Consider the following 25,615-nt stretch of genomic DNA (forward strand, 5'->3'; position numbering starts at 1 on the left):
ATCCCACCTCTATCAGCCTATTTTCTCCTCTAGGATTAATAATATGAAGCTTTTCCTTAATAGACTGAGTTTACTTTTGCTTTCGGGTAGAGTGGCCGGGTGGTCTAAGGCCCTGGTTTAAGGCACCAGTCTCTTAGGAAGGCGTGAGTTCGAATCCCACTTCTATCAATCTACTTTGTTTTCTAGGATTAATAATATGAAGCTTTTCCTTAATAGACTGAGTTTACTTTTGCTTTCGGGTAGAGTGGTAGGGTGGTCTAAAGCGCTGGTTTAAGGCACCATTCCCTTCGGGGCGTGGGTTCGATTCCCACATCCATCAGCCTTTGTTTTCTAGGATTAATAATAGGAAGCTTTTGCTTATTAGTCTGAGGTGAGTTTTGCTTCCAGGTAGAGTGGCCAAGTGGTCTAAGGCGCTGGTTTAAGGCACCAGTCTCTTCGGGGGCGTGGGTTCGAATCCCACCTCTATCAGCCTACTTTGTTTTCTAGAATTAATAATATTAAGCTTTTGCTTATTAGTCTGAGGTGACTTTTGTTTCCAGGTAGAGTGGCCGAGTGGTCTAAGGCGCTGGTTTTAGGCACCAGTCTCTTCGGGGGCGAGGGTTCGAATCCCACCTCTATCAGCCTATTTTCTTCTCTAGGATTAATAATATGAAGCTTTTCCTTAATAGATTGAGTTTACTTTTGCTTTCGGGTAGAGTGGTAGGGTGGTCTAAAGCGCTGGTTTAAGGCACCATTCCCTTCGGGGCGTGGGTTCGAATCCCACATCTATCAGCCTACTTTGTTTTCTAGGATTAATAATAGGAAGCTTTTGCTTATTAGTCTGAGGTGAGTTTTGCTTCCAGGTAGAGTGGCCAAGTGGTCTAAGGCGCTGGTTTAAGGCACCAGTCTCTTCGGGGCGTGGGTTCGAATCCCACATCTATCAGCCTACTTTGTTTTCTAGGATTAATAATAGGAAGCTTTTGCTTATTAGTCTGAGGTGAGTTTTGCTTCCAGGTAGAGTGGCCAAGTGGTCTAAGGCGCTGGTTTAAGGCACCAGTCTCTTCGGGGGCGTGGGTTCGAATCCCACCTCTATCAGCCTATTTTGTTCTCTAGGATTAATAATATGAAGCTTTTCTTATTAGTCTGAGGTGAGTTTTGTTTCCAGGTAGAGTGGCCGAGTGGTCTAAGGCGCTGGTTGAAGGCACCAGTCTCTTCGGGGGCGTGGGTTCGTATCCCACCTCTATCAGCTTATTTTCTTCTCTAGGATTAATAATATGAAGCTTTTCCTTAATAGACTGAGTTTACTTTTGCTTTCGGATAGAGTGGCCGGGTGGTCTAAGGCCCTGGTTTAAGGCGCTAGTCTCTTAGGAGGGCGTGAGTTCGAATCCCACTTCTATCAATCTATTTTGTTTTCTAGGATTAATAATATAAAGCTTTTGCTTATAAGTCTGAGGTGACTTTTGTTTCCAGGTAGAGTGGCCGAGTGGTTTAAGGCACCATTCCCTTCGGGGCGTGGGTTCGAATCCCACATCTATCAGCCTACTTTGTTTTCTAGAATTAATAATATTAAGCTTTTGCTTATTAGTCTGAGGTGACTTTTGTTTCCAGGTAGAGTGGCCGAGTGGTCTAAGGCGCTGGTTTTAGGCACCAGTCTCTTCGAGGGCGTGGATTCGAATCCCACATACATCAGCCTACTTTGTTTTCTAGAATTAATAATATTAAGCTTTTGCTTACTAGACTGAGGTGACTTTTGTTTCCAGGTAGAGTGGCCGAGTGGTCTAAGGCGCTGGTTTAAGGCACCAGTCTCTTCGGGGGCGTGGGTTCGAATCCCACCTCTATCAGCCTATTTTCTCCTCTAGGATTAATAATATGAAGCTTTTCCTTAATAGACTGAGTTTACTTTTGCTTTCGGGTAGAGTGGCCGGGTGGTCTAAGGCCCTGGTTTAAGGCACCAGTCTCTTAGGAAGGCGTGAGTTCGAATCCCACTTCTATCAATCTACTTTGTTTTCTAGGATTAATAATATGAAGCTTTTCCTTAATAGACTGAGTTTACTTTTGCTTTCGGGTAGAGTGGTAGGGTGGTCTAAAGCGCTGGTTTAAGGCACCATTCCCTTCGGGGCGTGGGTTCGATTCCCACATCCATCAGCCTTTGTTTTCTAGGATTAATAATAGGAAGCTTTTGCTTATTAGTCTGAGGTGAGTTTTGCTTCCAGGTAGAGTGGCCAAGTGGTCTAAGGCGCTGGTTTAAGGCACCAGTCTCTTCGGGGGCGTGGGTTCGAATCCCACCTCTATCAGCCTACTTTGTTTTCTAGAATTAATAATATTAAGCTTTTGCTTATTAGTCTGAGGTGACTTTTGTTTCCAGGTAGAGTGGCCGAGTGGTCTAAGGCGCTGGTTTTAGGCACCAGTCTCTTCGGGGGCGAGGGTTCGAATCCCACCTCTATCAGCCTATTTTCTTCTCTAGGATTAATAATATGAAGCTTTTCCTTAATAGACTGAGTTTACTTTTGCTTTCGGGTAGAGTGCTAGGGTGGTCTAAAGCGCTGGTTTAAGGCACCATTCCCTTCGGGGCGTGGGTTTGAATCCCACATCTATCAGCCTACTTTGTTTTCTAGGATTAATAATAGGAAGCTTTTGCTTATTAGTCTGAGGTGAGTGTTGCTTCCAAGTAGAGTGGCCAAGTGGTCTAAAGCGCTGGTTTAAGGCACCAGTCTCTTCGGGGGCGTGGGTTCGAATCCCACCTCTATCAGCCTATTTTCTTCTCTAGGATTAATAATATGAAGCTTTTGCTTAATAGACTGAGTTTACTTTTGCTTTCGGGTAGAGTGGTAGGGTGGTCTAAAGCGCTGGTTTAAGGCACCATTCCCTTCGGGTCGTGGGGTCGAATCCCACATCTATCAGCCTACTTTGTTTTCTAGGATTAATAATAGGAAGCTTTGGCTTATTAGTCTGAGGTGAGTTTTGCTTCCAGGTAGAGTGGCCAAGTGGTCTAAGGCGCTGGTTTAAGGCACCAGTCTCTTCGGGGGCGTGGGTTCGAATCCCACCTCTAACAGCCTATTTTGTTCTCTAGGATTAATAATATGAAGCTTTTCTTATTAGTCTGAGGTGTGTTTTGTTTCCACGTAGAGTGGCCGAGTGGTCTAAGGCGCTGGTTTAAGGCACCAGTCTCTTCGGGGGCGTGGGTTCGAATCCCACCTCTATCAGCCTATTTTTTTCTCTAGGATTAATAATATGAAGCTTTTGCTTAATAGACTGAGTTTACTTTTGCTTTCGGGTAGAGTGGTAGGGTGGTCTAAAGCGCTGATTTAAGGCACCATTCCCTTCGGGGCGTGGGTTCAAATCCCACCTCTATCAGCCTATTTTCTCCTCTAGGATTAATAATATGAAGCTTTTCCTTAATAGACTGAGTTTACTTTTGCTTTCGGGTAGAGTGGCCGGTTGGTCTAAGGCGCTGGTTTAAGGCACCAGTCTCTTAGGAGGGCGTGAGTTCGAATCCCACTTCTATCAATCTATTTTGTTTTCTAGGATTAATAATATGAAGCTTTTGCTTATAAGTCTGAGGTGACTTTTGTTTCCAGGTAGAGTAGCCGAGTGGTTTAAGGCGCTGGTTTAAGGCACCATTCCCTTCGGGGCAAGGGTTCGAATCCCACATCTATCAGCCTACTTTGTTTTCTAGAATTAATAATATTAAGCTTTTGCTTATTATTCTGAGGTGACTTTTGTTTCCAGGTAGAGTGGCCGAGTGGTGTAAGGCGTAGGTTTTAGGCACCAGTCTCTTCGAGGGCGTGGATTCGAATCCCACATCCATCAGCCTGCTTTGTTTTCTAGAATTAATAATATTGAGCTTTTGCTTATTAGTCTGAGGTGACTTTTGTTTCCAGGTAGAGTGGCCGAAAGGTCTAAGGCGCTGGTTTAAGGCACCAGTCTCTTCGGGGGCGTGCGTTCGAATCCCACCTCTATCAGCCTATTTTCTTCTCTAGGATTAATAATATGAAGCTTTTCCTTAATAGACTGAGTTTACTTTTGTTTTCGGGTAGAGTGGCCGGGTGGTCTAAGGCCCTGGTTTAAGGCACCAGTCTCTTAGGAGGGCGTGAGTTCGAATCCCACTTCTATCAATCTATTTTGTTTTCTAGGATTAATAATATGAAGCTTTTCCTTAATAGACTGAGTTTACTTTTGCTTTCGGATAGAGTGGCCGGGTGGTCTAAGGCCCTGGTTTAAGGCGCTAGTCTCTTAGGAGGGCGTGAGTTCGAATCCCACTTCTATCAATCTATTTTGTTTTCTAGGATTAATAATATAAAGCTTTTGCTTATAAGTCTGAGGTGACTTTTGTTTCCAGGTAGAGTGGCCGAGTGGTTTAAGGCACCATTCCCTTCGGGGCGTGGGTTCGAATCCCACCTCTATCAGCCTATTTTCTCCTCTAGGATTAATAATATGAAGCTTTTCCTTAATAGACTGAGTTTACTTTTGCTTTCGGGTAGAGTGGCCGGGTGGTTTAAGGCCCTGGTTTAAGGCACCAGTCTCTTAGGAAGGCGTGAGTTCGAATCCCACTTCTATCAATCTACTTTGTTTTCTAGGATTAATAATATGAAGCTTTTCCTTAATAGACTGAGTTTACTTTTGCTTTCGGGTAGAGTGGTAGGGTGGTCTAAAGCGCTGGTTTAAGGCACCATTCCCTTCGGGGCGTGGGTTCGATTCCCACATCCATCAGCCTTTGTTTTCTAGGATTAATAATAGGAAGCTTTTGCTTATTAGTCTGAGGTGAGTTTTGCTTCCAGGTAGAGTGGCCAAGTGGTCTAAGGCGCTGGTTTAAGGCACCAGTCTCTTCGGGGGCGTGGGTTCGAATCCCACCTCTATCAGCCTACTTTGTTTTCTAGAATTAATAATATTAAGCTTTTGCTTATTAGTCTGAGGTGACTTTTGTTTCCAGGTAGAGTGGCCGAGTGGTCTAAGGCGCTGGTTTTAGGCACCAGTCTCTTCGGGGGCGAGGGTTCGAATCCCACCTCTATCAGCCTATTTTCTTCTCTAGGATTAATAATATGAAGCTTTTCCTTAATAGACTGAGTTTACTTTTGCTTTCGGGTAGAGTGCTAGGGTGGTCTAAAGCGCTGGTTTAAGGCACCATTCCCTTCGGGGCGTGGGTTTGAATCCCACATCTATCAGCCTACTTTGTTTTCTAGGATTAATAATAGGAAGCTTTTGCTTATTAGTCTGAGGTGAGTGTTGCTTCCAAGTAGAGTGGCCAAGTGGTCTAAAGCGCTGGTTTAAGGCACCAGTCTCTTCGGGGGCGTGGGTTCGAATCCCACCTCTATCAGCCTATTTTCTTCTCTAGGATTAATAATATGAAGCTTTTGCTTAATAGACTGAGTTTACTTTTGCTTTCGGGTAGAGTGGTAGGGTGGTCTAAAGCGCTGGTTTAAGGCACCATTCCCTTCGGGTCGTGGGGTCGAATCCCACATCTATCAGCCTACTTTGTTTTCTAGGATTAATAATAGGAAGCTTTGGCTTATTAGTCTGAGGTGAGTTTTGCTTCCAGGTAGAGTGGCCAAGTGGTCTAAGGCGCTGGTTTAAGGCACCAGTCTCTTCGGGGGCGTGGGTTCGAATCCCACCTCTAACAGCCTATTTTGTTCTCTAGGATTAATAATATGAAGCTTTTCTTATTAGTCTGAGGTGTGTTTTGTTTCCACGTAGAGTGGCCGAGTGGTCTAAGGCGCTGGTTTAAGGCACCAGTCTCTTCGGGGGCGTGGGTTCGAATCCCACCTCTATCAGCCTATTTTTTTCTCTAGGATTAATAATATGAAGCTTTTGCTTAATAGACTGAGTTTACTTTTGCTTTCGGGTAGAGTGGTAGGGTGGTCTAAAGCGCTGATTTAAGGCACCATTCCCTTCGGGGCGTGGGTTCAAATCCCACCTCTATCAGCCTATTTTCTCCTCTAGGATTAATAATATGAAGCTTTTCCTTAATAGACTGAGTTTACTTTTGCTTTCGGGTAGAGTGGCCGGTTGGTCTAAGGCGCTGGTTTAAGGCACCAGTCTCTTAGGAGGGCGTGAGTTCGAATCCCACTTCTATCAATCTATTTTGTTTTCTAGGATTAATAATATGAAGCTTTTGCTTATAAGTCTGAGGTGACTTTTGTTTCCAGGTAGAGTAGCCGAGTGGTTTAAGGCGCTGGTTTAAGGCACCATTCCCTTCGGGGCAAGGGTTCGAATCCCACATCTATCAGCCTACTTTGTTTTCTAGAATTAATAATATTAAGCTTTTGCTTATTATTCTGAGGTGACTTTTGTTTCCAGGTAGAGTGGCCGAGTGGTGTAAGGCGTAGGTTTTAGGCACCAGTCTCTTCGAGGGCGTGGATTCGAATCCCACATCCATCAGCCTGCTTTGTTTTCTAGAATTAATAATATTGAGCTTTTGCTTATTAGTCTGAGGTGACTTTTGTTTCCAGGTAGAGTGGCCGAAAGGTCTAAGGCGCTGGTTTAAGGCACCAGTCTCTTCGGGGGCGTGCGTTCGAATCCCACCTCTATCAGCCTATTTTCTTCTCTAGGATTAATAATATGAAGCTTTTCCTTAATAGACTGAGTTTACTTTTGTTTTCGGGTAGAGTGGCCGGGTGGTCTAAGGCCCTGGTTTAAGGCACCAGTCTCTTAGGAGGGCGTGAGTTCGAATCCCACTTCTATCAATCTATTTTGTTTTCTAGGATTAATAATATGAAGCTTTTCCTTAATAGACTGAGTTTACTTTTGCTTTCGGGTAGAGTGGCCGGGTGGTCTAAGGCCCTGGTTTAAGGCTCCAGTCTCTTAGGAGGGCGTGAGTTCGAATCCCACTTCTATCAATCTATTTTGTTTTCTAGGATTAATAATATGAAGCTTTTGCTTAATAGACTGAGTTTACTTTTGCTTTCGGGTAGAGTGGTAGGGTGGTCTAAAGCGTTGGTTTAAGGCACCATTCCCTTCGGGGCGTGGGTTCGAATCCCACATCTATCAGCCTACTTTGTTTTCTAGGATTAATAATAGGAAGCTTTTGCTTATTAGTCTGAGGTGAGTTTTGCTTCAAGGTAGAGTGGCAAAGTGGTCTAAGGCGCTGGTTTAAGGCACCAGTCTCTTCGAGGGCGTGGGTTCGAATCCCACCTCTATCAGCCTATTTTGTTCTCTAATATTAATAATATGAAGCTTTTCTTATTAGTCTGAGGTGAGTTTTGTTTCCAGGTAGAGTGGCCGAGTGGTCTAAGGCGCTGGTTTAAGGCACCAGTCTCTTTGGGGGCGTGGGTTCAAATCCCACCTCTATCGGCCTATTTTGTTCTCTAGGATTAATAATATGAAGCTTTTGCTTAATAAACTGAGTTTACTTTTGCTTGCGGGTTGAGTGGCCGAGTGGTCTAAGGCGCTGGTTTAAGGCACCAGTCTCTTTGGGGGCGTGGGTTCAAATCCCACCTCTATCAGCCTATTTTGTTCTCTAGGATTAATAATATGAAGCTTTTGCTTAATAAACTGAGTTTACTTTTGCTTGCGGGTTGAGTGGCCGGTTGGTCTAAGGCTCTGGTTTAAGGCACCAGTCTCTTAGGAGGGCGTGAGTTCGAATCCCACTTCTATCAATCTATTTTGTTTTCTAGGATTAATAATATGAAGCTTTTGCTTATAAGTCTGAGGTGACTTTTGTTTCCAGGTTGAGTGGCCGAGTGGTTTAAGGCGCTGGTTTAAGGCACCATTCCCTTCGGGGCAAGGGTTCGAATCCCACATCTATCAGCCTACTTTGTTTTCTAGAATTAATAATATTAAGCTTTTGCTTATTAGTCTGAGGTGACTTTTGTTTCCAGGTAGAGTGGCCGAGTGGTCTAAGGCGCAGGTTTTTGGCACCAGTCTCTTCGAGGGCGTGGATTCGAATCCCACATCCATCAGCCTACTTCGTTTTCTAGAATTAATAATATTAAGCTTTTGCTTATTAGTCTGAGGTGACTTTTGTTTCCAGGTAGAGTGGCCGAGTGGTCTAAGGCGCTGGTTTAAGGCACCAGTCTCTTCGGGGGCGTGGGTTCGAATCCCACCGCTATCAGCCTATTTTCTTCTCTAGGATTAATAATATGAAGCTTTTTCTTAATAGACTGAGTTTACTTTTGCTTTCGGGTAGAGTGGCCGGGTGGTCTAAGGCCCTGGTTTAAGGCACCAGTCTCTTAGGAGGGCGTGAGTTCGAATCCCACTTCTACCGATCTAATTTGTTTTCTAGGATTAATAATATGAAGCTTTTGCTTATAAGTCTGAGGTGACTTTTGTTTCCAGGTAGAGTGGCCGAGTGGTCTAAGGCGCTGGTTTTAGTAACCAGTCTCTTCGAGGGCGTGGATTCGAATCCCACATCCAACAGCCTACTTTGTTTTCAAGAATTAATAATATTAAGCTTTTGCTTATTAGTCTGAGGTGACTTTTGTTCCCAGGTAGAGTGGCCGAGTGGTCTAAGGCGCTGGTTTAAGGCACCAGTCTCTTCGGGGGCGTGGGTTCGAATCCCACCTCTATCAATCTATTTTGTTTTCTAGGATTAATAATATGAAGCTTTTCCTTATTAGACTGAGTTTACTTTTGCTTTCGGGTAGAGTGTTAGGGTGGTCTAAAGCGCTGGTTTAAGGCACCATTCCCTTCGGGGCGTGGGTTCGAATCCCACATCTATCAGCCTACTTGGTTTTCTAGGATTAATAATAGGAAGCTTTTGCTTATTAGTCTGAGGTGAGTTTTGCGTCCAGGTAGAGTGGGCAAGTGGTCTAAGGCGCTGGTTTAAGGCACCAGTCTCTTCGAGGGCGTGGGTTCGAATCCCACCTCTATCAGCCTACTTTGTTTTCTAGAATTAATAATATTAAGCTTTTGCTTATTAGTCTGAGGTGACTTTTGTTTCCAGGTAGAGTGGCCGAGGGGTCTAAGGCGCTGGTTTTAGGCACCAGTCTCTTCGAGGGCGTGGATTCGAATCCCACATCCATCAGCCTACTTTGTTTTCTAGAATAATTAATATTAAGCTTTTGCTTATTAGTCTGAGGTGACTTTTGTTTCCAGGTAGAGTGGCCGAGTGGTCTAAGGCGCTGGTTTAAGGCACCAGTCTCTTCGGGGCGTGGGTTCGAATCCCACCTCTATCAGCCTATTTTCTCCTCTAGGAGTAATAATATGAAGCTTTTCCTTAATAGACTGAGTTTACTTTAGCTTTCGGGTAGAGTGGCCGGGTGGTCTAAGGCCCTGGTTTAAGGCACCAGTCTCTTAGGAAGGCGTGAGTTCGAATCCCACTTCTATCAATCTATTTTGTTTTCTAGGATGAATAATATGAAGCTTTTGCTTATTAGTCTGAGGTGACTTGTGTTTCCAGGTAGAGTGGCCGAGTGGTCTAGGGCGCTGGTTTTAGGCACCAGTCACTTCGGGGGCGTGGGTTCGAATCACACCTCTATAGGCAGAACTTGTTTTCTACGATTAATAATATGGAGCTTTTGTTTAATTGACTGAGTTTACTTTTGCTTTCGGGTAGGGTGACCGGGTGGTCTAAGGAGCTGGTTTAAGGCACCATTCTCTTCGGGGCGTGGGTTCGAATCCCACATCCATCAGCCTACTTTGTTTTCTAGAATTAATAATATCAAGCTTTTGCTTATTAGTCTGAGGTGACTTTTGTTTCCAGGTAGAGTGGTAGGGTGGTCCAAAGCGCTGGTTTACGGCACCATTCCCTTCGAGGCGTGGGTTCAAATCCCTCATCTATCAGCCTACTTTGTTTTCTAGGATTAATAATATGAAGCTTTTGCTTATTAGTCTGAGGCGAGTTTTGTCTCCTGGTAGAGTGGCCGAGTGGTCTAAGGCGCTGGTTTATGGCACCAGTCACTTCGGGGGCGTGGGTTCTAATCCCACCTCTATCAGCCTATTTTGTTCTCTACGATTAATAATATGAAGCTTTTGTTTAATAGACTGAGTTTACTTTTGCTTTCGGGTAGAGTGACCGGGTGGTCTAAGGAGCTGGTTTAAGGCTCCAGTCTCTTCGGAGGGCGAGAGTTCGAATAACACTTCTATCAGCCTACTTTGTTTTCTAGGATTAATAATATGAAGCTTTTGCTTATTAGTTTGAGGTGATTTTTGTGTCCAGGTAGAGTGGCCGAGTGGTCTAAGGCGATGGTTTAAGGCACCAGTCTCTTCGGGGGCGTGGGTTCGAATCCCACCTCTATGTGCCTATTTTGTTCTCTAGGATTAATAATTTGAAGCTTTTCTTATTATTCTGAAGTGAGTTTTGTTTCCAGGTAGAGTGGCCGAGTGGTCTAAGGCGCTGGTATAAGGCACCAGTCTCTTCGGGGGCGTGGGTTCGAATCCCACCTCTATCAGCCAATTTTGTTCTCTAGGATGAATAATATGAAGCTTTTGCCTATTAGTCTGAGGTGACTTGTGTTTCCAGGAAGAGTGGCCGAGTGGTCTAGGGCGCTGGTTTTAGGCACCAGTCACTTCGGGGGCGTGGGTTCGAATTACACCTCTATAGGCAGAACTTGTTTTCTACGATTAATAATATGAAGCTTTTGTTTAATAGACTGAGTTTACTTTTGCTTTCGGGTAGAGTGACCGTGTGGTCTAAGGAGCTGGTTTAAGGCTCCAGTCTCTTCGGAGGGCGTGAGTTCGAATCCCACTTCTATCAGGCAATTTTGTTTTCTAGGATTAATAATGTTAAGCTTTTGCTTAAAAGTCTGAGGTGACTTTTGTTTCCAGGTAGAGTGGCCGAGTGGTCTAAGGCGCTGGTTTAAGGCACCAGTCTCTTCGGGGGCGTGGGTTCGAATCCCACCTCTATCAGCCTATTTTCTTCTCTAGGATTAATAATATGAAGCTTTTCCTTAATAGACTGAGATTACTTTTGCTTTCGGGTAGAGTGGCCGGGTGGTCTAAGGCCCTGGTTTAAGGCACCAGTCTCTTAAGAGGGCGTGAGTTCGAATCCCACTTCTATCAATCTATTTTGTTTTCTAGGATTAATAATATGAAGCTTTTGCTTATAAGTCTGAGGTGACTTTTGTTTCCAGGTAGAGTGGCCGAGTGGTCTAAGGCGCTGGTTTAAGGCACCAGTTTCTTCGGGGCGTGGGTTCGAATCCCACCTCTATCAGCCGATTTTCTCCTCTAGGATTAATAATATGAAGCTTTTCCTTAATAGACTGAGTTTACTTTTGCTTTCGGGTAGAGTGGTAGGGTGGTCTAAAGCGCAGGTTTAAGGCACCATTCCCTTCGGGGCGTGGGTTCGAATCCCACATCTATCAGCCTACTTTGTTTTCTAGGATTAATAATATGAAGCTTTTCTTATTAGTCTGAGGTGAGTTTTGTTTCCACGTAGAGTGGCCGAGTGGTCTAAGGCGCTGGTTTATGGCACCAGTCTCTTCGGGGGCGTGGGTTCAAATCCCACCTCTATCAGCCTATTTTGTTCTCTAGGATGAATAATATGAAGCTTTTGCTTATTAGTCTGAGGTGACTTGTGTTTCCAGGTAGAGTGGCCGAGTGGTCTAGGGCGCTGGTTTTAGGCACCAGTCACTTCGGGGGCGTGGGTTCGAATCACACCTCTATAGGCAGAACTTGTTTTCTACGATTAATAATATGGAGCTTTTGTTTAATAGACTGACTTTACTTTTGCTTTCGGGTAGAGTGACCGGGTGGTCTAAGGAGCTGGTTTAAGGCACCATTCTCTTCGGGGCGTGGGTTCGAATCCCACATCCATCAGCCTATTTTGTTTTCTAGAATTAATAATATCAAGCTTTTGCTTATTAGTCTGAGGTGACTTTTGTTTCCAGGTAGAGTGGTAGGGTGGTTCAAAGCGCTGGTTTACGGCACCATTCCCTTCGAGGCGTGGGTTCAAATCCCTCATCTATCAGCCTACTTTGTTTTCTAGGATTAATAATATGAAGCTTTTGCTTATTAGTTTGAGGTGAGCTTTGTCTCCAGGTAGAGTGGCCGAGTGGTCTAAGGCGCTGGTTTAAGGCACCAGTCTCTTCGGGGGCATAGGTTCGAATCCCACCTCTATCAGCCTATTTTCTTCTCTAGGATTAATAATATGAAGCTTTTCCTTAAAGAACTGAGTTTACTTTTGGTCTTGGGTAGAGTGGTAGGGTGGTCAAAAGCGCTGGTTTAAAGCATCATTCCCATCGGGGCGTGTGTTCGAATCCCACATTTATCAGCCTACCTTGTTTTCTAGGATTAGTAATGAGAAGCTTTTCTTATTAGTCTGAGGTGATTGTTGTTTCCAGGTAGAGTGGTAGGGTGGTCCAAACCGCTGGTTTACGGCACCATTCCCTTCGAGGCGTGGGTTCAAATCCCTCATCTATCAGCCTACTTTGTTTTCTAGGATTAATAATATGAAGCTTTTGCTTATTAGTCTGAGGCGAGTTTTGTCTCCAGGTAGAGTGGCCGAGTGGTCTAAGGCGCTGGTTTAAGGCACCAGTCTCTTCGGGGGCGTGGGTTCTAATCCCACCTCTATCAGCCTATTTTGTTCTCTAGGATTAAAATATGAAGCTTTTGCTTATTAGTCTGAGGTGACTTGTGTTTCCAGGTAGAGTGGCAGAGTTGTCTAGGGCGCTGGTTTTAGGCACCAGTCACTTCGGGGGCGTGGGTTCGAATCCCACCTCTATCAGCCTATTTTCTTCTCTAGGATTAATAATATGAAGCTTTTCCTTAATAGACTGAGATTACTTTTGCTTTCGGGTAGAGTGGCCGGGTGGTCTAAGGCCCTGGTTTAAGGCACCAGTCTCTTAGGAGGGCGTGAGTTCGAATCCCACTTCTATCAATCTATTTTGTTTTCTAGGATTAATAATATGAAGCTTTTGCTTATAAGTCTGAGGTGACTTTTGTTTCCAGGTAGAGTGGCCGAGTGGTCTAAGGCGCTGGTTTAAGGCACCAGTTTCTTCGGGGCGTGGGTTCGAATCCCACCTCTATCAGCCGATTTTCTCCTCTAGGATTAATAATATGAAGCTTTTCCTTAATAGACTGAGTTTACTTTTGCTTTCGGGTAGAGTGGTAGGGTGGTCTAAAGCGCAGGTTTAAGGCACCATTCCCTTCGGGGCGTGGGTTCGAATCCCACATCTATCAGCCTACTTTGTTTTCTAGGATTAATAATATGAAGCTTTTCTTATTAGTCTGAGGTGAGTTTTGTTTCCACGTAGAGTGGCCGAGTGGTCTAAGGCGCTGGTTTATGGCACCAGTCTCTTCGGGGGCGTGGGTTCAAATCCCACCTCTATCAGCCTATTTTGTTCTCTAGGATGAATAATATGAAGCTTTTGCTTATTAGTCTGAGGTGACTTGTGTTTCCAGGTAGAGTGGCCGAGTGGTCTAGGGCGCTGGTTTTAGGCACCAGTCACTTCGGGGGCGTGGGTTCGAATCACACCTCTATAGGCAGAACTTGTTTTCTACGATTAATAATATGGAGCTTTTGTTTAATAGACTGACTTTACTTTTGCTTTCGGGTAGAGTGACCGGGTGGTCTAAGGAGCTGGTTTAAGGCACCATTCTCTTCGGGGCGTGGGTTCGAATCCCACATCCATCAGCCTATTTTGTTTTCTAGAATTAATAATATCAAGCTTTTGCTTATTAGTCTGAGGTGACTTTTGTTTCCAGGTAGAGTGGTAGGGTGGTTCAAAGCGCTGGTTTACGGCACCATTCCCTTCGAGGCGTGGGTTCAAATCCCTCATCTATCAGCCTACTTTGTTTTCTACGATTAATAATATGAAGCTTTTGCTTATTAGTTTGAGGTGAGCTTTGTCTCCAGGTAGAGTGGCCGAGTGGTCTAAGGCGCTGGTTTAAGGCACCAGTCTCTTCGGGGGCATAGGTTCGAATCCCACCTCTATCAGCCTATTTTCTTCTCTAGGATTAATAATATGAAGCTTTTCCTTAAAGAACTGAGTTTACTTTTGGTCTTGGGTAGAGTGGTAGGGTGGTCAAAAGCGCTGGTTTAAAGCATCATTCCCATCGGGGCGTGTGTTCGAATCCCACATTTATCAGCCTACCTTGTTTTCTAGGATTAGTAATGAGAAGCTTTTCTTATTAGTCTGAGGTGATTGTTGTTTCCAGGTAGAGTGGTAGGGTGGTCCAAACCGCTGGTTTACGGCACCATTCCCTTCGAGGCGTGGGTTCAAATCCCTCATCTATCAGCCTACTTTGTTTTCTAGGATTAATAATATGAAGCTTTTGCTTATTAGTCTGAGGCGAGTTTTGTCTCCAGGTAGAGTGGCCGAGTGGTCTAAGGCGCTGGTTTAAGGCACCAGTCTCTTCGGGGGCGTGGGTTCTAATCCCACCTCTATCAGCCTATTTTGTTCTCTAGGATTAAAATATGAAGCTTTTGCTTATTAGTCTGAGGTGACTTGTGTTTCCAGGTAGAGTGGCAGAGTTGTCTAGGGCGCTGGTTTTAGGCACCAGTCACTTCGGGGGCGTGGGTTCGAATCCCACCTCTATCAGCCTATTTTCTTCTCTAGGATTAATAATATGAAGCTTTTCCTTAATAGACTGAGATTACTTTTGCTTTCGGGTAGAGTGGCCGGGTGGTCTAAGGCCCTGGTTTAAGGCACCAGTCTCTTAGGAGGGCGTGAGTTCGAATCCCACTTCTATCAATCTATTTTGTTTTCTAGGATTAATAATATGAAGCTTTTGCTTATAAGTCTGAGGTGACTTTTGTTTCCAGGTAGAGTGGCCGAGTGGTCTAAGGCGCTGGTTTAAGGCACCAGTTTCTTCGGGGCGTGGGTTCGAATCCCACCTCTATCAGCCGATTTTCTCCTCTAGGATTAATAATATGAAGCTTTTCCTTAATAGACTGAGTTTACTTTTGCTTTCGGGTAGAGTGGTAGGGTGGTCTAAAGCGCAGGTTTAAGGCACCATTCCCTTCGGGGCGTGGGTTCGAATCCCACATCTATCAGCCTACTTTGTTTTCTAGGATTAATAATATGAAGCTTTTCTTATTAGTCTGAGGTGAGTTTTGTTTCCACGTAGAGTGGCCGAGTGGTCTAAGGCGCTGGTTTATGGCACCAGTCTCTTCGGGGGCGTGGGTTCAAATCCCACCTCTATCAGCCTATTTTGTTCTCTAGGATGAATAATATGAAGCTTTTGCTTATTAGTCTGAGGTGACTTGTGTTTCCAGGTAGAGTGGCCGAGTGGTCTAGGGCGCTGGTTTTAGGCACCAGTCACTTCGGGGGCGTGGGTTCGAATCACACCTCTATAGGCAGAACTTGTTTTCTACGATTAATAATATGGAGCTTTTGTTTAATAGACTGACTTTACTTTTGCTTTCGGGTAGAGTGACCGGGTGGTCTAAGGAGCTGGTTTAAGGCACCATTCTCTTCGGGGCGTGGGTTCGAATCCCACATCCATCAGCCTATTTTGTTTTCTAGAATTAATAATATCAAGCTTTTGCTTATTAGTCTGAGGTGACTTTTGTTTCCAGGTAGAGTGGTAGGGTGGTTCAAAGCGCTGGTTTACGGCACCATTCCCTTCGAGGCGTGGGTTCAAATCCCTCATCTATCAGCCTACTTTGTTTTCTAGGATTAATAATATGAAGCTTTTGCTTATTAGTTTGAGGTGAGCTTTGTCTCCAGGTAGAGTGGCCGAGTGGTCTAAGGCGCTGGTTTAAGGCACCAGTCTCTTCGGGGGCATAGGTTCGAATCCCACCTCTATCAGCCTATTTTCTTCTCTAGGATTAATAATATGAAGCTTTTCCTTAAAGAACTGAGTTTACTTTTGGTCTTGGGTAGAGTGGTAGGGTGGTCAAAAGCGCTGGTTTAAAGCATCATTCCCATCGGGGCGTGTGTTCGAATCCCACATTTATCAGCCTACCTTGTTTTCTAGGATTAGTAATGTGAAGCTTTTCTTATTAGTCTGAGGTGATTGTTGTTTCCAGGTAGAGTGGTAGGGTGGTCCAAACCGCTGGTTTACGGCACCATTCCCTTCGAGGCGTGGGTTCAAATCCCTCATCTATCAGCCTACTTTGTTTTCTAGGATTAATAATATGAAGCTTTTGCTTATTAGTCTGAGGCGAGTTTTGTCTCCAGGTAGAGTGGCCGAGTGGTCTAAGGCGCTGGTTTAAGGCACCAGTCTCTTCGGGGGCGTGGGTTCTAATCCCACCTCTATCAGCCTATTTTGTTCTCTAGGATTAAAATATGAAGCTTTTGCTTATTAGTCTGAGGTGACTTGTGTTTCCAGGTAGAGTGGCAGAGTTGTCTAGGGCGCTGGTTTTAGGCACCAGTCACTTCGGGGGCGTGGGTTCGAATCCCACCTCTATCAGCCTATTTTCTTCTCTAGGATTAATAATATGAAGCTTTTCCTTAATAGACTGAGATTACTTTTGCTTTCGGGTAGAGTGGCCGGGTGGTCTAAGGCCCTGGTTTAAGGCACCAGTCTCTTAGGAGGGCGTGAGTTCGAATCCCACTTCTATCAATCTATTTTGTTTTCTAGGATTAATAATATGAAGCTTTTGCTTATAAGTCTGAGGTGACTTCTGTTTCCAGGTAGAGTGGCCGAGTGGTCTAAGGCGCTGGTTTAAGGCACCAGTTTCTTCGGGGCGTGGGTTCGAATCCCACCTCTATCAGCCTATTTTCTCCTCTAGGATTAATAATATGAAGCTTTTCCTTAATAGACTGAGTTTACTTTTGCTTTCGGGTAGAGTGGTAGGGTGGTCTAAAGCGCAGGTTTAAGGCACCATTCCCTTCGGGGCGTGGGTTCGAATCCCACATCTATCAGCCTACTTTGTTTTCTAGGATTAATAATATGAAGCTTTTCTTATTAGTCTGAGGTGAGTTTTGTTTCCACGTAGAGTGGCCGAGTGGTCTAAGGCGCTGGTTTATGGCACCAGTCTCTTCGGGGGCGTGGGTTCAAATCCCACCTCTATCAGCCTATTTTGTTCTCTAGGATGAATAATATGAAGCTTTTGCTTATTAGTCTGAGGTGACTTGTGTTTCCAGGTAGAGTGGCCGAGTGGTCTAGGGCGCTGGTTTTAGGCACCAGTCACTTCGGGGGCGTGGGTTCGAATCACACCTCTATCAGCATATTTTCTCCTCTAGGATTAATATTATGAAGCTTTTGCTTAATAGACTGAGTTTACTTTTGCTTTCGGGTAGAGTGACCGGGTGGTCTAAGGAGCTGGTTTAATGCTCCAGTCTCTTCGGAGGGCGTGAGTTCGAATCCCACTTCTATCAGCCTACTTTGTTTTCTTGGATTAATAATATGAAGCTTTTGCTTATTAGTTTGAGGTGAGTTTTGTCTCCAGGTAGAGTGGCCGAGTGGTCTAAGGCGATGGTTTAAGGCACCAGTCTCTTCGGGGGCGTGGGTTCGAATCGCACCTCTCTGCCTATTTTGTTCTCTAGGATTAATAATTTGAAGCTTTTCTTATTATTCTGAAGTGAGTTTTGTTACCAGGTAGAGTGGCCGAGTGGTCTTAGGCGCTGGTATAAGGCACCAGTCTCTTCGGGGGCGTGGGTTCGAATCCCACCTCTATCAGCCAATTTTGTTCTCTAGGATGAATAATATGAAGCTTTTGCTTATTAGTCTGAGGTGACTTGTGTTTCCAGGTAGAGTGGCCGAGTGGTCTAGGGCGCTGGTTTAAGGCACCAGTCACTTCGGGGGCGTGGGTTCGAATCCCACCTCTATAGGCAGAATTTGTTTTCTACGATTAATAATATGAAGCTTTTGTTTAATAGACTGAGTTTACTTTTGCTTTCGGGTAGAGTGACCGGGTGGTCTAAGGAGGTGGTTTAAGGCTCCAGTCTCTTCGGAGGGCGTGAGTTCGAATCCCACTTCTATCAGCCTACTTTGTTTTCTAGGATTAATAATATGAAGCTTTTGCTTATTAGTTTGAGGTGAGTTTTGTCTCCAGGTAGAGTGGCCGAGTGGTCTAAGGCGATGGTTTAAGGCACCAGTCTCTTCGGGGGCGTGGGTTCGAATCCCACCTCTATCTGCCTATTTTGTTCTCTAGGATTAATAATTTGAAGCTTTTCTTATTATTCTGAAGTGAGTTTTGTTTCCAGGTAGAGTGGCCGAGTGGTCTAAGGCGCTGGTATAAGGCACCAGTCTCTTCGGGGGCGTGGGTTCGAATCCCACCTCTATCAGCCAATTTTGTTCTCTAGGATGAATAATATGAAGCTTTTGCTTATTAGTCTGAGGTGACTTGTGTTTCCAGGTAGAGTGGCCGAGTGGTCTAGGGCGCTGGTTTTAGGCACCAGTCACTTCGGGGGCGTGGGTTCGAATCACACCTCTATAGGCAGAACTTGTTTTCTACGATTAATAATATGAAGCTTTTGTTTAATAGACTGAGTTTACTTTTGCTTTCGGGTAGAGTGACCGGGTGGTCTAAGGTGTTGGTTTAAGGCTCCAGTCTCTTCGGAGGGCGTGAGTTCGAATCCCACTTCTATCAGGCTATTTTGTTTTCTAGGATTAATAATGTTAAGCTTTTGCTTAAAAGTCTGAGGTGACTTTTGTTTCCAGGTAGAGTGGCCGAGTGGTCTAAGGCGCAGGTTTAAGGCACCAGTCTCTTCGGGGCGTGGGTTTGAATCCCACATCTATCAGCCTACTTTGTTTTCTAGAATTAATAATATCAAGCTTTTGCTTATTAGTCTGAGGTGACTTTTGTTTCCAGGTAGAGTGGCCGAGTGGTCTAAGGCGCTGGTTTAAGGCACCAGTCTCTTCGGGGGCGTGGGTTCGAATCCCAACTCTATCAGCCTATTTTCTTCTCTAGGATTAATAAAATGAAGCTTTTCCTTAATAGACTGAGTTTACTATTGCTTTCGGGTAGAGTGGTAGGGTGGTCTAAAGCGCTGGTTTAAGGCACCATTCCCTTCGGGGCGTGGGTTCGAATCCCACATCTATCAGTCTACTTTGTTTTCTAGGATTAATAATATGAAGCTTTTGCTTATTAGTCTGAGGTGAGTATGTTTCCAGGTAGAGTTGCCGAGTGGTCTAAGGCGCTGGTTTAAGGCACTAGTCTCTTCGGGAGCGTGGGTTCGAATCCCACCTCTATCAGCCTATTTTGTTCTCTAGGATTAATAATATGAAGCTTTTCTTATTAGTCTGAGGTGATTGTTGTTTCAAGGTAGAGTGACCGGGTGGTCTAAGGCCCTGGTTTAAGGCACCAGTCTCTTAGGAAGGCGTGAGTTCGAATCCCACTTCTATCAATCTATTTTGTTTTCTAGGATTAATAATATGAAGCTTTTCCTTAATAGACTGAGTTTACTTTTGCTTTCGGGTAGAGTGGTAGGGTGGTCTAAAGCGCTGGTTTAAAGCACCATTCCCTTCGAGGCGTGGGTTCGATTCCCACATCCATCAGCCTACTTTGTTTTCTAGGATTAATAATAGGAAGCTTTTGCTTATTAGTCTGAGGTGAGTTTTGCTTCCAGGTAGAGTGGCCAAGTGGTCTAAGGCGCTGGTTTAAGGCACCAGTCTCTTCGGGGGCGTGGGTTCGAATCCCACCTCTATCAGCCTACTTTGTTTTCTAGAATTAATAATATTAAGCTATTGCTTATTAGTCTGAGGTGACTTTTGTTTCCAGGTAGAGTGGCCGAGTGGTCTAAGGCGCTGGTTTTAGGCACCAGTCTCTTCGAGGGCGTGGATTCGAATCCCACATCCATCAGCCTACTTTGTTTTCTAGAATTAATAATATTAAGCTTTTGCTTATTAGTCTGAGGTGACTTTTGTTTCCAGGTAGAGTGGCCGAGTGGTCTAAGGCGCTGGTTTCAGGCACCAGTCTCTTCGGGGGCGTGGGTTCGAATCCCAACTCTATCAGCCTATTTTCTTCTCTAGGATTAATAAAATGAAGCTTTTCCTTAATAGACTGAGTTTACTATTGCTTTCGGGTAGAGTGGTAGGGTGGTCTAAAGCGCTGGTTTAAGGCACCATTCCCTTCGGGGCGTGGGTTCGAATCCCACATCTATCAGTCTACTTTGTTTTCTAGGATTAATAATATGAAGCTTTTGCTTATTAGTCTGAGGTGAGTATGTTTCCAGGTAGAGTTGCCGAGTGGTCTAAGGCGCTGGTTTAAGGCACTAGTCTCTTCGGGAGCGTGGGTTCGAATCCCACCTCTATCAGCCTATTTTGTTCTCTAGGATTAATAATATGAAGCTTTTCTTATTAGTCTGAGGTGATTGTTGTTTCAAGGTAGAGTGACCGGGTGGTCTAAGGCCCTGGTTTAAGGCACCAGTCTCTTAGGAAGGCGTGAGTTCGAATCCCACTTCTATCAATCTATTTTGTTTTCTAGGATTAATAATATGAAGCTTTTCCTTAATAGACTGAGTTTACTTTTGCTTTCGGGTAGAGTGGTAGGGTGGTCTAAAGCGCTGGTTTAAAGCACCATTCCCTTCGAGGCGTGGGTTCGATTCCCACATCCATCAGCCTACTTTGTTTTCTAGGATTAATAATAGGAAGCTTTTGCTTATTAGTCTGAGGTGAGTTTTGCTTCCAGGTAGAGTGGCCAAGTGGTCTAAGGCGCTGGTTTAAGGCACCAGTCTCTTCGGGGGCGTGGGTTCGAATCCCACCTCTATCAGCCTACTTTGTTTTCTAGAATTAATAATATTAAGCTATTGCTTATTAGTCTGAGGTGACTTTTGTTTCCAGGTAGAGTGGCCGAGTGGTCTAAGGCGCTGGTTTTAGGCACCAGTCTCTTCGAGGGCGTGGATTCGAATCCCACATCCATCAGCCTACTTTGTTTTCTAGAATTAATAATATTAAGCTTTTGCTTATTAGTCTGAGGTGACTTTTGTTTCCAGGTAGAGTGGCCGAGTGGTCTAAGGCGCTGGTTTAAGGCACCAGTCTCTTCGGGGGCGTGGGTTCGAATCCCACCTCTATCAGTCTATTTTCTTCTCTAGGATTAATAATATGAAGCTTTTCCTTAATAGACTGAGTTTACTTTTGTTTTCGGGTAGAGTGGCCGGGTGGTCTAAGGCCCTGGTTTAAGGCACCAGTCTCTTAGGAGGGCGTGAGTTCGAATCCCACTTCTATCAATCTATTTTGTTTTCTAGGATTAATAATATGAAGCTTTTGCTTATAAGTCTGAGGTGACTTTTGTTTCCAGGTAGAGTGGCCGAGTGGTCTAAGGCGCTGGTTTAAGGCACCAGTCTCTTCGGGGCGTAGGTTCGAATCCCACCTCTATCAGCCTATTTTCTTCTCTAGGATTAATAATATGAAGCTTTTGCTTAATAGACTGAGTTTACTTTTGCTTTCGGGTAGAGTGGTAGGGTGGTCTAAAGCGCTGGTTTAAGGCACCATTCCCTTCGGGTCGTGGGGTCGAATCCCACATCTATCAGCCTACTTTGTTTTCTAGGATTAATAATAGGAAGCTTTTGCTTATTAGTCTGAGGTGAGTTTTGCTTCCAGGTAGAGTGGCCAAGTGGTCTAAGGCGCTGGTTTAAGGCACCAGTCTCTTCGGGGGCGTGGGTTCGAATCCCACCTCTATCAGCCTATTTTGTTCTCTAGGATTAATAATATGAAGCTTTTCTTATTAGTCTGAGGTGAGTTTTGTTTCCAGGTAGAGTGGCCGAGTGGTCTAAGGCGCTGGTTTAAGGCACCAGTCTCTTCGGGGGCGTGGGTTCGAATGCCACCTCTATCAGCCTATTTTTTTCTCTAGGATTAATAATATGAAGCTTTTGCTTAATAGACTGAGTTTACTTTTGCTTTCGGGTAGAGTGGTAGGGTGGTCTAAAGCGCTGGTTTAAGGCACCATTCCCTTTGGGGCGTGGGTTCAAATCCCACCTCTATCAGCCTATTTTCTCCTCTAGGATTAATAATATGAAGCTTTTCCTTAATAGACTGAGTTTACTTTTGCTTTCGGGTAGAGTGGCCGGTTAGTCTAAGGCGCTGGTTTAAGGCACCAGTCTCTTAGGAGGGCGTGAGTTCGAATCCCACTTCTATCAATCTATTTTGTTTTCTAGGATTAATAATATGAAGCTTTTGCTTATAAGTCTGAGGTGACTTTTGTTTCCAGGTAGAGTGGCCGAGTGGTTTAAGGCGCTGGTTTAAGGCACCATTCCCTTCGGGGCAAGGGTTCGAATCCCACATCTATCAGCCTACTTTGTTTTCTAGAATTAATAATATTAAGCTTTTGCTTATTATTCTGAGGTGACTTTTGTTTCCAGGTAGAGTGGCCGAGTGGTGTAAGGCGCAGGTTTTAGGCACCAGTCTCTTCGAGGGCGTGGATTCGAATCCCACATCCATCAGCCTCCTTTGTTTTCTAGAATTAATAATATTAAGCTTTTGCTTATTAGTTTGAGGTGAGCTTTGTCTCCAGGTAGAGTGGCCGAGTGGTCTAAGGCGCTGGTTTAAGGCACCAGTCTCTTCGGGGGCGTGGGTTCGAATCCCACCTCTATCAGCCTATTTTCTTCTCTAGGAATAATAATATGAAGCTTTTCCTTAATAGACTGAGTTTACTTTTGTTTTCGGGTAGAGTGGCCGGGTGGTCTAAGGCCCTGGTTTAAGGCACCAGTCTCTTAGGAAGGCGTGAGTTCGAATCCCACTTCTATCAATCTATTTTGTTTTCTAGGATTAATAATATGAAGCTTTTCCTTACTAGACTGAGTTTACTTTTGCTTTCGGGTAGAGTGGTAGGGTGGTCTAAAGCGCTGGTTTAAGGCACCATTCCCTTCGGGGCGTGGGTTCGAATCCCACATCTATCAGCCTACTTGGTTTTCTAGGATTAATAATAGGAAGCTTTTGCTTATTAGTCTGAGGTGAGTTTTGCTTCCAGGTAGAGTGGGCAAGTGGTCTAAGGCGCTGGTTTAAGGCACCAGTCTCTTCGAGGGCGTGGGTTCGAATCCCACCTCTATCAGCCTACTTTGTTTTCTAGAATTAATAATATTAAGCTTTTGCTTATTAGTCTGAGGTGACTTTTGTTTCCAGGTAGAGTGGCCGAGTGGTCTAAGGCGCTGGTTTTAGGCACCAGTCTCTTCGAGGGCGTGGATTCGAATCCCACATCCATCAGCCTACTTTGTTTTCTAGAATAATTAATATTAAGCTTTTGCTTATTAGTCTGAGGTGACTTTTGTTTCCAGGTAGAGTGGCCGAGTGGTCTAAGGTGCTTGTTTAAGGCACCAGTCTCTTCGGGGGCGTGGGTTCGAATCCCACCTCTATCAGCCTATTTTCTTCTCTAGGATTAATAATATGAAGCTTTTCCTTAATAGACTGAGTTTACTTTTGCTTTCGGGTAGAGTGGCCGGGTGGTCTAAGGCCCTGGTTTAAGGCACCAGTCTCTTAGGAGGGCGTGAGCTCGAATCCCACTTCTATCAATCTATTTTGTTTTCTAGGATTAATAATATGAAGCTTTTGCTTATTAGTCTGAGGTGACTTGTGTTTCCAGGTAGAGTGGCCGAGTGGTCTAGGGCGCTGGTTTTAGGCACCAGTCACTTCGGGGGCGTGGGTTCGAATCCCACCTCTTTAGGCAGAATTTGTTTTCTACGATTAATAATATGAAGCTTTTGTTTAATAGACTGAGTTTACTTTTGCTTTCGGGTAGAGTGACCGGGTGGTCTAAGGAGCTGGTTTAAGGCTCCAGTCTCTTCGGAGGGCGTGAGTTCGAATCCCACTTCTATCAGGCTATTTTGTTTTCTAGGATTAATAATGTTAAGCTTTTGCTTAAAAGTCTGAGGTGACTTTTGTTTCCTGGTAGAGTGGCCGAGTGGTCTAAGGCGCAGGTTTAAGGCACCAGTCTCTTCGGGGCGTGGGTTTGAATCCCACATCTATCAGCCTACTTTGTTTTCTAGAATTAATAATATCAAGCTTTTGCTTATTAGTCTGAGGTGACTTTTGTTTCCAGGTAGAGTGGCCGAGTGGTCTAAGGCGCTGGTTTAAGGCACCAGTATCTTCGGGGGCGTGGGTTCGAATCCCAACTCTATCAGCCTATTTTCTTCTCTAGGATTAATAAAATGAAGCTTTTCCTTAATAGACTGAGTTTACTATTGCTTTCGGGTAGAGTGGTAGGGTGGTCTAAAGCGCTGGTTTAAGGCACCATTCCCTTCGGGGCGTGGGTTCGAATCCCACATCTATCAGTCTACTTTGTTTTCTAGGATTAATAATATGAAGCTTTTGTTTATTAGTCTGAGGTGAGTATGTTTCCAGGTAGAGTTGCCGAGTGGTCTAAGGCGCTGATTTAAGGCACTAGTCTCTTCGGGAGCGTGGGTTCGAATCCCACCTCTATCAGCCTATTTTGTTCTCTAGGATTAATAATATGAAGCTTTTCTTATTAGTCTGAGGTGATTGTTGTTTCAAGGTAGAGTGGCCGGGTGGTCTAAGGCCCTGGTTTAAGGCACCAGTCTGTTAGGAAGGCGTGAGTTCGAATCCCACTTCTATCAATCTATTTTGTTTTCTAGGATTAATAATATGAAGCTTTTCCTTAATAGACTGAGTTTTCTTTTGCTTTCGGGTAGAGTGGTAGGGTGGTCTAAAGCGCTGGTTTAAGGCACCATTCCCTTCGGGGCGTGGGTTCGAATCCCACATCTATCAGCCTACTTTGTTTTCTAGAATTAATAATATTAAGCTTTTGCTTATTAGTCTGAGGTGACTTTTGTTTCCAGGTAGAGTGGCCGAGTGGTCTAAGGCGCTGGTTTTAGGCACCAGTCTCTTCGAGGGCGTGGATTCGAATCCCACATCCATCAGCCTACTTTGTTTTCTAGAATTAATAATATTAAGCTTTTGCTTATTAGTCTGAGGTGACTTTTGTTACCAGGTAGAGTGGCCGAGTGGTCTAGGGCGCTGGTTTTAGGCACCAGTCACTTCGGGGGCGTGGGTTCGAATCCCACCTCTTTAGGCAGAATTTGTTTTCTACGATTAATAATATGAAGCTTTTGTTTAATAGACTGAGTTTACTTTTGCTTTCGGGTAGAGTGACCGGGTGGTCTAAGGAGCTGGTTTAAGGCTCCAGTCTCTTCGGAGGGCGTGAGTTCGAATCCCACTTCTATCAGGCTATTTTGTTTTCTAGGATTAATAATGTTAAGCTTTTGCTTAAAAGTCTGAGGTGACTTTTGTTTCCTGGTAGAGTGGCCGAGTGGTCTAAGGCGCAGGTTTAAGGCACCAGTCTCTTCGGGGCGTGGGTTTGAATCCCACATCTATCAGCCTACTTTGTTTTCTAGAATTAATAATATCAAGCTTTTGCTTATTAGTCTGAGGTGACTTTTGTTTCCAGGTAGAGTGGCCGAGTGGTCTAAGGCGCTGGTTTAAGGCACCAGTATCTTCGGGGGCGTGGGTTCGAATCCCAACTCTATCAGCCTATTTTCTTCTCTAGGATTAATAAAATGAAGCTTTTCCTTAATAGACTGAGTTTACTATTGCTTTCGGGTAGAGTGGTAGGGTGGTCTAAAGCGCTGGTTTAAGGCACCATTCCCTTCGGGGCGTGGGTTCGAATCCCACATCTATCAGTCTACTTTGTTTTCTAGGATTAATAATATGAAGCTTTTGTTTATTAGTCTGAGGTGAGTATGTTTCCAGGTAGAGTTGCCGAGTGGTCTAAGGCGCTGATTTAAGGCACTAGTCTCTTCGGGAGCGTGGGTTCGAATCCCACCTCTATCAGCCTATTTTGTTCTCTAGGATTAATAATATGAAGCTTTTCTTATTAGTCTGAGGTGATTGTTGTTTCAAGGTAGAGTGGCCGGGTGGTCTAAGGCCCTGGTTTAAGGCACCAGTCTGTTAGGAAGGCGTGAGTTCGAATCCCACTTCTATC

General features: G+C 44.6%; 67 non-coding genes across 67 annotated transcripts in view; all 67 read left to right on the plus strand.

Annotated features, from left to right (window-relative positions):
- TRNAL-AAG (transfer RNA leucine (anticodon AAG)) overlaps nucleotides 1-15 on the plus strand; it is an 82-nt gene extending 67 nt beyond the window's left edge. Inside the window, exon 1 of the tRNA in view lies at nucleotides 1-15. This exon is cut by the window's left edge and continues 67 nt beyond it. This is a non-coding gene — a tRNA (tRNA-Leu).
- Nucleotides 16-386: 371 nt separating this feature from the next.
- On the plus strand, nucleotides 387-468 carry TRNAL-AAG (transfer RNA leucine (anticodon AAG)). Its single transcript has one exon. It is a non-coding gene; the product is annotated as a tRNA-Leu (tRNA).
- Nucleotides 469-538: 70 nt separating this feature from the next.
- TRNAL-UAG (transfer RNA leucine (anticodon UAG)) lies at nucleotides 539-620 on the plus strand. Its single transcript has one exon. It is a non-coding gene; the product is annotated as a tRNA-Leu (tRNA).
- Nucleotides 621-841: 221 nt separating this feature from the next.
- On the plus strand, nucleotides 842-922 carry TRNAL-AAG (transfer RNA leucine (anticodon AAG)). The gene has a single exon. It is a non-coding gene; the product is annotated as a tRNA-Leu (tRNA).
- Nucleotides 923-992: 70 nt separating this feature from the next.
- TRNAL-AAG (transfer RNA leucine (anticodon AAG)) lies at nucleotides 993-1,074 on the plus strand. The gene has a single exon. It is a non-coding gene; the product is annotated as a tRNA-Leu (tRNA).
- Nucleotides 1,075-1,143: 69 nt separating this feature from the next.
- Nucleotides 1,144-1,225, plus strand: TRNAL-AAG (transfer RNA leucine (anticodon AAG)). The gene has a single exon. It is a non-coding gene; the product is annotated as a tRNA-Leu (tRNA).
- A 513-nt stretch (nucleotides 1,226-1,738) lies between these two features.
- TRNAL-AAG (transfer RNA leucine (anticodon AAG)) lies at nucleotides 1,739-1,820 on the plus strand. Its single transcript has one exon. It is a non-coding gene; the product is annotated as a tRNA-Leu (tRNA).
- Nucleotides 1,821-2,191: 371 nt separating this feature from the next.
- On the plus strand, nucleotides 2,192-2,273 carry TRNAL-AAG (transfer RNA leucine (anticodon AAG)). Its single transcript has one exon. It is a non-coding gene; the product is annotated as a tRNA-Leu (tRNA).
- A 70-nt stretch (nucleotides 2,274-2,343) lies between these two features.
- TRNAL-UAG (transfer RNA leucine (anticodon UAG)) lies at nucleotides 2,344-2,425 on the plus strand. The gene has a single exon. It is a non-coding gene; the product is annotated as a tRNA-Leu (tRNA).
- A 221-nt stretch (nucleotides 2,426-2,646) lies between these two features.
- TRNAL-AAG (transfer RNA leucine (anticodon AAG)) lies at nucleotides 2,647-2,728 on the plus strand. Its single transcript has one exon. It is a non-coding gene; the product is annotated as a tRNA-Leu (tRNA).
- Nucleotides 2,729-2,949: 221 nt separating this feature from the next.
- Nucleotides 2,950-3,031, plus strand: TRNAL-AAG (transfer RNA leucine (anticodon AAG)). The gene has a single exon. It is a non-coding gene; the product is annotated as a tRNA-Leu (tRNA).
- A 69-nt stretch (nucleotides 3,032-3,100) lies between these two features.
- Nucleotides 3,101-3,182, plus strand: TRNAL-AAG (transfer RNA leucine (anticodon AAG)). Its single transcript has one exon. It is a non-coding gene; the product is annotated as a tRNA-Leu (tRNA).
- Nucleotides 3,183-3,859: 677 nt separating this feature from the next.
- On the plus strand, nucleotides 3,860-3,941 carry TRNAL-AAG (transfer RNA leucine (anticodon AAG)). Its single transcript has one exon. It is a non-coding gene; the product is annotated as a tRNA-Leu (tRNA).
- Nucleotides 3,942-4,756: 815 nt separating this feature from the next.
- On the plus strand, nucleotides 4,757-4,838 carry TRNAL-AAG (transfer RNA leucine (anticodon AAG)). Its single transcript has one exon. It is a non-coding gene; the product is annotated as a tRNA-Leu (tRNA).
- Nucleotides 4,839-4,908: 70 nt separating this feature from the next.
- On the plus strand, nucleotides 4,909-4,990 carry TRNAL-UAG (transfer RNA leucine (anticodon UAG)). The gene has a single exon. It is a non-coding gene; the product is annotated as a tRNA-Leu (tRNA).
- Nucleotides 4,991-5,211: 221 nt separating this feature from the next.
- On the plus strand, nucleotides 5,212-5,293 carry TRNAL-AAG (transfer RNA leucine (anticodon AAG)). Its single transcript has one exon. It is a non-coding gene; the product is annotated as a tRNA-Leu (tRNA).
- A 221-nt stretch (nucleotides 5,294-5,514) lies between these two features.
- Nucleotides 5,515-5,596, plus strand: TRNAL-AAG (transfer RNA leucine (anticodon AAG)). The gene has a single exon. It is a non-coding gene; the product is annotated as a tRNA-Leu (tRNA).
- A 69-nt stretch (nucleotides 5,597-5,665) lies between these two features.
- On the plus strand, nucleotides 5,666-5,747 carry TRNAL-AAG (transfer RNA leucine (anticodon AAG)). Its single transcript has one exon. It is a non-coding gene; the product is annotated as a tRNA-Leu (tRNA).
- A 677-nt stretch (nucleotides 5,748-6,424) lies between these two features.
- Nucleotides 6,425-6,506, plus strand: TRNAL-AAG (transfer RNA leucine (anticodon AAG)). The gene has a single exon. It is a non-coding gene; the product is annotated as a tRNA-Leu (tRNA).
- Nucleotides 6,507-7,033: 527 nt separating this feature from the next.
- Nucleotides 7,034-7,115, plus strand: TRNAL-AAG (transfer RNA leucine (anticodon AAG)). Its single transcript has one exon. It is a non-coding gene; the product is annotated as a tRNA-Leu (tRNA).
- A 69-nt stretch (nucleotides 7,116-7,184) lies between these two features.
- TRNAL-AAG (transfer RNA leucine (anticodon AAG)) lies at nucleotides 7,185-7,266 on the plus strand. Its single transcript has one exon. It is a non-coding gene; the product is annotated as a tRNA-Leu (tRNA).
- A 70-nt stretch (nucleotides 7,267-7,336) lies between these two features.
- On the plus strand, nucleotides 7,337-7,418 carry TRNAL-AAG (transfer RNA leucine (anticodon AAG)). The gene has a single exon. It is a non-coding gene; the product is annotated as a tRNA-Leu (tRNA).
- Nucleotides 7,419-7,944: 526 nt separating this feature from the next.
- TRNAL-AAG (transfer RNA leucine (anticodon AAG)) lies at nucleotides 7,945-8,026 on the plus strand. Its single transcript has one exon. It is a non-coding gene; the product is annotated as a tRNA-Leu (tRNA).
- Nucleotides 8,027-8,401: 375 nt separating this feature from the next.
- On the plus strand, nucleotides 8,402-8,483 carry TRNAL-AAG (transfer RNA leucine (anticodon AAG)). Its single transcript has one exon. It is a non-coding gene; the product is annotated as a tRNA-Leu (tRNA).
- A 221-nt stretch (nucleotides 8,484-8,704) lies between these two features.
- TRNAL-AAG (transfer RNA leucine (anticodon AAG)) lies at nucleotides 8,705-8,786 on the plus strand. Its single transcript has one exon. It is a non-coding gene; the product is annotated as a tRNA-Leu (tRNA).
- A 222-nt stretch (nucleotides 8,787-9,008) lies between these two features.
- TRNAL-AAG (transfer RNA leucine (anticodon AAG)) lies at nucleotides 9,009-9,089 on the plus strand. The gene has a single exon. It is a non-coding gene; the product is annotated as a tRNA-Leu (tRNA).
- Nucleotides 9,090-9,766: 677 nt separating this feature from the next.
- TRNAH-AUG (transfer RNA histidin (anticodon AUG)) lies at nucleotides 9,767-9,848 on the plus strand. Its single transcript has one exon. It is a non-coding gene; the product is annotated as a tRNA-His (tRNA).
- A 223-nt stretch (nucleotides 9,849-10,071) lies between these two features.
- On the plus strand, nucleotides 10,072-10,157 carry TRNAL-AAG (transfer RNA leucine (anticodon AAG)). Its single transcript has one exon. It is a non-coding gene; the product is annotated as a tRNA-Leu (tRNA).
- A 65-nt stretch (nucleotides 10,158-10,222) lies between these two features.
- Nucleotides 10,223-10,304, plus strand: TRNAL-AAG (transfer RNA leucine (anticodon AAG)). The gene has a single exon. It is a non-coding gene; the product is annotated as a tRNA-Leu (tRNA).
- Nucleotides 10,305-10,679: 375 nt separating this feature from the next.
- TRNAL-AAG (transfer RNA leucine (anticodon AAG)) lies at nucleotides 10,680-10,761 on the plus strand. Its single transcript has one exon. It is a non-coding gene; the product is annotated as a tRNA-Leu (tRNA).
- A 70-nt stretch (nucleotides 10,762-10,831) lies between these two features.
- On the plus strand, nucleotides 10,832-10,914 carry TRNAL-AAG (transfer RNA leucine (anticodon AAG)). The gene has a single exon. It is a non-coding gene; the product is annotated as a tRNA-Leu (tRNA).
- A 70-nt stretch (nucleotides 10,915-10,984) lies between these two features.
- TRNAL-AAG (transfer RNA leucine (anticodon AAG)) lies at nucleotides 10,985-11,065 on the plus strand. The gene has a single exon. It is a non-coding gene; the product is annotated as a tRNA-Leu (tRNA).
- A 220-nt stretch (nucleotides 11,066-11,285) lies between these two features.
- TRNAH-AUG (transfer RNA histidin (anticodon AUG)) lies at nucleotides 11,286-11,367 on the plus strand. Its single transcript has one exon. It is a non-coding gene; the product is annotated as a tRNA-His (tRNA).
- A 524-nt stretch (nucleotides 11,368-11,891) lies between these two features.
- TRNAL-AAG (transfer RNA leucine (anticodon AAG)) lies at nucleotides 11,892-11,973 on the plus strand. The gene has a single exon. It is a non-coding gene; the product is annotated as a tRNA-Leu (tRNA).
- Nucleotides 11,974-12,344: 371 nt separating this feature from the next.
- TRNAL-AAG (transfer RNA leucine (anticodon AAG)) lies at nucleotides 12,345-12,426 on the plus strand. Its single transcript has one exon. It is a non-coding gene; the product is annotated as a tRNA-Leu (tRNA).
- Nucleotides 12,427-12,800: 374 nt separating this feature from the next.
- On the plus strand, nucleotides 12,801-12,881 carry TRNAL-AAG (transfer RNA leucine (anticodon AAG)). The gene has a single exon. It is a non-coding gene; the product is annotated as a tRNA-Leu (tRNA).
- Nucleotides 12,882-13,101: 220 nt separating this feature from the next.
- TRNAH-AUG (transfer RNA histidin (anticodon AUG)) lies at nucleotides 13,102-13,183 on the plus strand. The gene has a single exon. It is a non-coding gene; the product is annotated as a tRNA-His (tRNA).
- Nucleotides 13,184-13,707: 524 nt separating this feature from the next.
- On the plus strand, nucleotides 13,708-13,789 carry TRNAL-AAG (transfer RNA leucine (anticodon AAG)). Its single transcript has one exon. It is a non-coding gene; the product is annotated as a tRNA-Leu (tRNA).
- Nucleotides 13,790-14,160: 371 nt separating this feature from the next.
- Nucleotides 14,161-14,242, plus strand: TRNAL-AAG (transfer RNA leucine (anticodon AAG)). The gene has a single exon. It is a non-coding gene; the product is annotated as a tRNA-Leu (tRNA).
- Nucleotides 14,243-14,616: 374 nt separating this feature from the next.
- On the plus strand, nucleotides 14,617-14,697 carry TRNAL-AAG (transfer RNA leucine (anticodon AAG)). Its single transcript has one exon. It is a non-coding gene; the product is annotated as a tRNA-Leu (tRNA).
- A 220-nt stretch (nucleotides 14,698-14,917) lies between these two features.
- On the plus strand, nucleotides 14,918-14,999 carry TRNAH-AUG (transfer RNA histidin (anticodon AUG)). The gene has a single exon. It is a non-coding gene; the product is annotated as a tRNA-His (tRNA).
- Nucleotides 15,000-15,523: 524 nt separating this feature from the next.
- TRNAL-AAG (transfer RNA leucine (anticodon AAG)) lies at nucleotides 15,524-15,605 on the plus strand. Its single transcript has one exon. It is a non-coding gene; the product is annotated as a tRNA-Leu (tRNA).
- Nucleotides 15,606-15,976: 371 nt separating this feature from the next.
- Nucleotides 15,977-16,058, plus strand: TRNAL-AAG (transfer RNA leucine (anticodon AAG)). The gene has a single exon. It is a non-coding gene; the product is annotated as a tRNA-Leu (tRNA).
- A 374-nt stretch (nucleotides 16,059-16,432) lies between these two features.
- TRNAL-AAG (transfer RNA leucine (anticodon AAG)) lies at nucleotides 16,433-16,513 on the plus strand. Its single transcript has one exon. It is a non-coding gene; the product is annotated as a tRNA-Leu (tRNA).
- Nucleotides 16,514-16,733: 220 nt separating this feature from the next.
- On the plus strand, nucleotides 16,734-16,815 carry TRNAH-AUG (transfer RNA histidin (anticodon AUG)). The gene has a single exon. It is a non-coding gene; the product is annotated as a tRNA-His (tRNA).
- A 524-nt stretch (nucleotides 16,816-17,339) lies between these two features.
- Nucleotides 17,340-17,421, plus strand: TRNAL-AAG (transfer RNA leucine (anticodon AAG)). The gene has a single exon. It is a non-coding gene; the product is annotated as a tRNA-Leu (tRNA).
- A 375-nt stretch (nucleotides 17,422-17,796) lies between these two features.
- TRNAL-AAG (transfer RNA leucine (anticodon AAG)) lies at nucleotides 17,797-17,878 on the plus strand. Its single transcript has one exon. It is a non-coding gene; the product is annotated as a tRNA-Leu (tRNA).
- Nucleotides 17,879-17,947: 69 nt separating this feature from the next.
- Nucleotides 17,948-18,029, plus strand: TRNAL-AAG (transfer RNA leucine (anticodon AAG)). Its single transcript has one exon. It is a non-coding gene; the product is annotated as a tRNA-Leu (tRNA).
- Nucleotides 18,030-18,555: 526 nt separating this feature from the next.
- On the plus strand, nucleotides 18,556-18,637 carry TRNAL-AAG (transfer RNA leucine (anticodon AAG)). Its single transcript has one exon. It is a non-coding gene; the product is annotated as a tRNA-Leu (tRNA).
- Nucleotides 18,638-18,857: 220 nt separating this feature from the next.
- Nucleotides 18,858-18,939, plus strand: TRNAL-AAG (transfer RNA leucine (anticodon AAG)). Its single transcript has one exon. It is a non-coding gene; the product is annotated as a tRNA-Leu (tRNA).
- Nucleotides 18,940-19,312: 373 nt separating this feature from the next.
- Nucleotides 19,313-19,394, plus strand: TRNAL-AAG (transfer RNA leucine (anticodon AAG)). The gene has a single exon. It is a non-coding gene; the product is annotated as a tRNA-Leu (tRNA).
- A 70-nt stretch (nucleotides 19,395-19,464) lies between these two features.
- TRNAL-UAG (transfer RNA leucine (anticodon UAG)) lies at nucleotides 19,465-19,546 on the plus strand. Its single transcript has one exon. It is a non-coding gene; the product is annotated as a tRNA-Leu (tRNA).
- A 70-nt stretch (nucleotides 19,547-19,616) lies between these two features.
- On the plus strand, nucleotides 19,617-19,698 carry TRNAL-CAG (transfer RNA leucine (anticodon CAG)). The gene has a single exon. It is a non-coding gene; the product is annotated as a tRNA-Leu (tRNA).
- Nucleotides 19,699-19,918: 220 nt separating this feature from the next.
- On the plus strand, nucleotides 19,919-20,000 carry TRNAL-AAG (transfer RNA leucine (anticodon AAG)). The gene has a single exon. It is a non-coding gene; the product is annotated as a tRNA-Leu (tRNA).
- Nucleotides 20,001-20,373: 373 nt separating this feature from the next.
- On the plus strand, nucleotides 20,374-20,455 carry TRNAL-AAG (transfer RNA leucine (anticodon AAG)). The gene has a single exon. It is a non-coding gene; the product is annotated as a tRNA-Leu (tRNA).
- A 70-nt stretch (nucleotides 20,456-20,525) lies between these two features.
- Nucleotides 20,526-20,607, plus strand: TRNAL-UAG (transfer RNA leucine (anticodon UAG)). The gene has a single exon. It is a non-coding gene; the product is annotated as a tRNA-Leu (tRNA).
- A 70-nt stretch (nucleotides 20,608-20,677) lies between these two features.
- On the plus strand, nucleotides 20,678-20,759 carry TRNAL-AAG (transfer RNA leucine (anticodon AAG)). Its single transcript has one exon. It is a non-coding gene; the product is annotated as a tRNA-Leu (tRNA).
- Nucleotides 20,760-20,982: 223 nt separating this feature from the next.
- Nucleotides 20,983-21,063, plus strand: TRNAL-AAG (transfer RNA leucine (anticodon AAG)). The gene has a single exon. It is a non-coding gene; the product is annotated as a tRNA-Leu (tRNA).
- Nucleotides 21,064-21,284: 221 nt separating this feature from the next.
- Nucleotides 21,285-21,366, plus strand: TRNAL-AAG (transfer RNA leucine (anticodon AAG)). Its single transcript has one exon. It is a non-coding gene; the product is annotated as a tRNA-Leu (tRNA).
- A 69-nt stretch (nucleotides 21,367-21,435) lies between these two features.
- On the plus strand, nucleotides 21,436-21,517 carry TRNAL-AAG (transfer RNA leucine (anticodon AAG)). The gene has a single exon. It is a non-coding gene; the product is annotated as a tRNA-Leu (tRNA).
- Nucleotides 21,518-22,194: 677 nt separating this feature from the next.
- TRNAL-AAG (transfer RNA leucine (anticodon AAG)) lies at nucleotides 22,195-22,276 on the plus strand. Its single transcript has one exon. It is a non-coding gene; the product is annotated as a tRNA-Leu (tRNA).
- Nucleotides 22,277-22,650: 374 nt separating this feature from the next.
- Nucleotides 22,651-22,732, plus strand: TRNAL-AAG (transfer RNA leucine (anticodon AAG)). The gene has a single exon. It is a non-coding gene; the product is annotated as a tRNA-Leu (tRNA).
- A 70-nt stretch (nucleotides 22,733-22,802) lies between these two features.
- On the plus strand, nucleotides 22,803-22,884 carry TRNAL-UAG (transfer RNA leucine (anticodon UAG)). Its single transcript has one exon. It is a non-coding gene; the product is annotated as a tRNA-Leu (tRNA).
- A 70-nt stretch (nucleotides 22,885-22,954) lies between these two features.
- TRNAL-AAG (transfer RNA leucine (anticodon AAG)) lies at nucleotides 22,955-23,036 on the plus strand. The gene has a single exon. It is a non-coding gene; the product is annotated as a tRNA-Leu (tRNA).
- A 679-nt stretch (nucleotides 23,037-23,715) lies between these two features.
- TRNAL-AAG (transfer RNA leucine (anticodon AAG)) lies at nucleotides 23,716-23,797 on the plus strand. The gene has a single exon. It is a non-coding gene; the product is annotated as a tRNA-Leu (tRNA).
- Nucleotides 23,798-24,472: 675 nt separating this feature from the next.
- Nucleotides 24,473-24,554, plus strand: TRNAL-UAG (transfer RNA leucine (anticodon UAG)). The gene has a single exon. It is a non-coding gene; the product is annotated as a tRNA-Leu (tRNA).
- A 526-nt stretch (nucleotides 24,555-25,080) lies between these two features.
- TRNAL-AAG (transfer RNA leucine (anticodon AAG)) lies at nucleotides 25,081-25,162 on the plus strand. Its single transcript has one exon. It is a non-coding gene; the product is annotated as a tRNA-Leu (tRNA).
- Nucleotides 25,163-25,615: the final 453 nt, after the last annotated feature.

Source organism: Phalangium opilio, unplaced genomic scaffold (assembly GCF_054372755.1).
Source record: "Phalangium opilio isolate 3A_F unplaced genomic scaffold, DU_Popi_V2 ptg000246l_1, whole genome shotgun sequence".
Classification (NCBI taxonomy): Eukaryota; Metazoa; Arthropoda; class Arachnida; order Opiliones; family Phalangiidae; genus Phalangium; species Phalangium opilio.